This window comes from Arachis stenosperma, chromosome 4 (assembly GCF_014773155.1).
Source record: "Arachis stenosperma cultivar V10309 chromosome 4, arast.V10309.gnm1.PFL2, whole genome shotgun sequence".
NCBI classification, from domain to species: Eukaryota; Viridiplantae; Streptophyta; class Magnoliopsida; order Fabales; family Fabaceae; genus Arachis; species Arachis stenosperma.
In genome coordinates, this window is record NC_080380.1 from 31939257 (window position 1) to 31943798 (window position 4542).

Sequence of the window (4542 nt, forward strand, 5' to 3'; positions counted from 1 at the left end):
TTCAAACTCCTAGCAGGCGGGGCGTTAGTGACAGACGCAAAAGTATCGATGGATATTATTCCGGCCTGACCGAGAACCGACAGCTGAATTCCGCTATGCTGTGACAGAGCATATGCAATCGCTTTCACTGAGAGGATGGGAGGTAGCCATTGACAATGGTGAAACCCTACACGAGCTTGCCATGGAAAGGAGTAAGAAGGATTAGATGAAGACAATAGGAAAGCAGAGAGACGGAAGGGAACGGCATCTTCATTCGCTTGTCTGAAGCTCTCACCAATGATATACATAAGTATCTCTATCTTTATCTTTATACTATTTTCGTTCATCACCATACCCATTTGAGTCTGCCTGACTGAGATTTACAAGGTGACCATAGCTTGCTTCATACCAACAATCTCCGTGGGATCGACCCTTACTCACGTAAGGTATTACTTGGACGACCCAGTGCACTTGCTGGTTAGTTGTGCGAAGTTGTGTTTATGCCATGGTATTGAGCACCAAGTCTTTGGAGCCATTACAGGGGATTGTTCTGTGTAAAAGTATTGATCACAATTTCGTGCACCATCCCTCAATTTCAGCCAGAAAATATCTGAAATCACAGAAAAACACACAAACTCATAGTAAAATTCAGAAAAGTGAATTTTAAATAAAAACTAATAAAAATAAAATAAAAACTAACTAAAACATACTAAAAACATACTAAAAACAATGCCAAAAAGGGTATAAATTATTCGCTCATTGGTGCACGAAATTGTGATCACTACAACTTCGCACAACTAACCAGCAAGTGCACTGGGTCGTCCAAGTAATAAACCTTATGCGAGTAAGGGTCGATCCCACAGAGATTGTTGGTATGAAGCAAGCTATGGTCACCTTGTAAATCTTAGTCAGGTAGACTCAAATGGATATAGATGATGAATAAAACATAAAGATAAAGATAGAGATACTTATGTATTCCATTGGTGAGAATTTCAGATAAGCGAATGGAGATGCTTTGTCCCTTCCGTCTCTCTGCTTTCCTACTATCTTCATCCAATCCTTCTTACTCCTTTCCATGGCAAGCTTATGCAAGGGTTTCACCGTTGTCAGTGGCTACCTCCCATCCTCTCATTGGAAATGTTCAACGCACCCTGTCACGGCACGGCTATCCATCTGTCGGTTCTCAATCAGGCCGGAATAGAATCCAGTGATTCTTTTGCGTCTGTCACTAACGCCCCGCCCTCAGGAGTTTGAAGCACGTCACAGTCATTCAATCATTGAATCATACTCAGAATACCACAGACAAGGTTAGACCTTCCGGATTCTCTTGAATGCCGCCATCAGTTCTTGCCTATACCACGAAGACTCTGATCTCACGGAATGGCTGGCTCGTTTGTCAGGTAAGCGCTCGGTTGTCAGGCGATCAACCATGCATCGTGTATCAGGAATCCAAGAGATATTCACCCAATCTAAGGTAGAACGGAGGTGGTTGTCAGTCACACGTTCATAGGTGAGAATGATGATGAGTGTCACGGATCATCACATTCATCAAGTTGAAGAACAAGTGATATCTTGGAACAAGAACAAGCTGAATTGAATAGAAGAACAATAGTAATTGCATTAATACTCGAGGTACAGCAGAGCTCCACACCTTAATCTATGGTGTGTAGAAACTCCACCGTTGAAAATACATAAGAACAAGGTCTAGGCATGGCCGTGAGGCCAGCCCCCAATGATCTAAGAACTAGATGTCCAAAGATTTCAAATACAATAGTAAAGGGTCCTATTTATAGAAAACTAGTAGCTTAAGGTTTACAAAGATGAGTAAATGACATAAAAATCCACTTCCGGGCCCACTTGGTGTGTGCTTGGGCTGAGCAATGAAGCATTTTCGTGTAGAGACTTCTCTTGGAGTTAAACGCCAGCTTTTGTGCCAGTTTGGACGTTTAACTCCCACTTTGGTGCCAGTTCCAGGGTTTAACGCTGGGAATTCTGAGGGTGACTTTGAACGCCGGTTTAAGCCATCAAATCTTGGGCAAAGTATGGACTATCATATATTGCTGGAAAGCCCAGGATGTCTACTTTCCAACGCCGATGAGAGCGCACCAATTGGGCTTCTGTAGCTTCAGAAAATCCACTTCGAGTGCAAAGAGGTCAGAATCCAACAGCATCTGCAGTCCTTTTCAGTCTCTGAATCAGATTTTTGCTCAGGTCCCTCAATTTCAGCCAGAAAATACCTGAAATCACAGAAAAACACACAAACTCATAGTAAAATCCAGAAAAGTGAATTTTAATTAAAAACTAATAAAAATATACTAAAAACTCAACTAAATATACTAAAAACATACTAAAAACAATGCCAAAAAGCGTATAAATTATCCGCTCATCACAACACCAAACTTAAATTGTGTTGCTTGTCCCCAAGCAACTGAAAATCAAATAAGATAAAAAGAAGAGAATATACTATAGACTCCAAATTATCAATGAAACTTAGCTCCAAATTAGATGAGCGGGACTAGTAGCTTTTTGCCTCCGAACAGTTTTGGCATCTCACTCTATCCTTTGAAATTCAGAATGATTGGCTTCTTTAGGAACTCAGAATCCAGATAGTGTTATTGATTCTCCTAGTTAAGTATGATGATTCTTGAACACAGCTACTTATTGAGTCTTGGCCGTGGCCCAAAGCACTCTGTCTTCCAGTATTACCACCGGATACATACATGCCACAGACACATAATTGGGTGAACCTTTTCAGATTGTGACTCAGCTTTGCTAAAGTCCCCAATTAGAGGTGTCCAGGGTTCTTAAGCACACTCTTTTTGCCTTGGATCACAACTTTATTTCTTTCTTTTTTTTTTTCTTTCTTTTTCTCTTTCTCTTTTTTTTTTACTGCTTTTTCTTGCTTCAAGAATCATTTTTATGATTTTTCAGATCCTCAGTAACATGTCTCCTTTTTCATCATTCCTTCAAGAGCCAAAAACTTTAACATTCATGAACCACAAATTCAAAAGACATATGCACTGTTCAAGCATACATTCAGAAAACAAAAAGTATTGTCACCACATCAAACTAATTAAGCTAGTTTTAAAGATGAATTCAAAAATCCTGTACTTCTTGTTCTTTTGTGATAAAAACAGTTTTCATTTAAGAAAGGTGATGGATTCATAGGACATTCATAGCTTTAAGGCATAGACACTAAGACACTAATGATCATAAGACACAAACATAGACAAACATAAGCATGAAAATTTCGAAAAACAGGAAAATAAAGAACAAGGAGATTAAAGAACGGGTCCACCTTAGTGATGGCGGCTTGTTCTTCCTCTTGAAGGTCTTATGGAGTGCTTGAGCTCCTCAATGTCTCTTCCTTGCCTTTGTTGCTCCTCTCTCATGATTCTTTGATCCTCTCTAATTTCATGGAGGAGGATGGAATGTTCTTGGTGCTCCACCCTTAGTTGTCCCATGTTGGAACTCAATTCTCCTAGGGAGGTGTTAATTTGCTCCCAATAGTCTTGTGGAGGAAAGTGTATCCCTTGAGGCATCTCAGGGATCTCATGATGAGAGGGGTCTCTTGTTTGCTCCATCCTTTTCTTAGTGATGGGCTTGTCCTCATCAATGAGGATGTCTCCTTCTATGTCAACTCCAACTAAATAACAGAGGTGACAAATAAGATGAGGAAAGGCTAACCTTGCCAAGGTAGAGGACTTGTCCGCCACCTTATAGAGTTCTTGGGCTATAACCTCATGAACTTCCACTTCTTCTCCAATCATGATGCTATGTATCATGATGGCCCGGTCTAGAGTAACTTCAGACCGGTTGCTAGTGGGAATGATTGAGCGTTGGATAAACTCCAACCATCCTCTAGCCACGGGCTTGAGGTCATGCCTTCTCAATTGAACCGGCTTCCCTCTTGAATCTCTCTTCCATTGGGCGCCCTCTTCACAAATGTCAGTGAGGACTTGGTCCAACCTTTGATCAAAGTTGACCCTTCTTGTGTAAGGATGTTCATCTCCTTGCATCATGGGCAAGTTGAATGCTATCCTCACATTTTCCGGACTAAAATCTAAGTATTTCCCCCGAACCATTGTAAGCCAATTCCTTGGGTTCGGGTTCACACTTTGATCATGGCTCTTGGTGATCCATGCATTGGCATAGAACTCTTGAACCATTAAGATTCCGACTTGTTGAATGCGGTTGGTGAGAACTTCCCAACCTCTTCTTCGAATCTCATGTCGGATCTCCGGATATTCACTCTTTTTGAGTTTGAAAGGGACCTTGGGGATCACCTTCTTCAAGGCCACAACTTCATAAAAGTGGTCTTGATGCACCCTTGAGATGAATCTTTCCATCTCCCATGACTCGGAGGTGGAAGCTTTTGCCTTCCCTTTCCTCTTTCTAGAGGTTTCTCCGGCCTTGGATGCCATAAATGGTTATGGAAAAACAAAAAACAATGCTTTTACCACACCAAACTTAAAAGGTTTGCTCGTCCTCGAGCAAAAGAGGAAAGAAGAGAGTAGAAGAAGAAGAAATGGAGGAGAGAGAGATGGCTTATGTTTCGGCAAA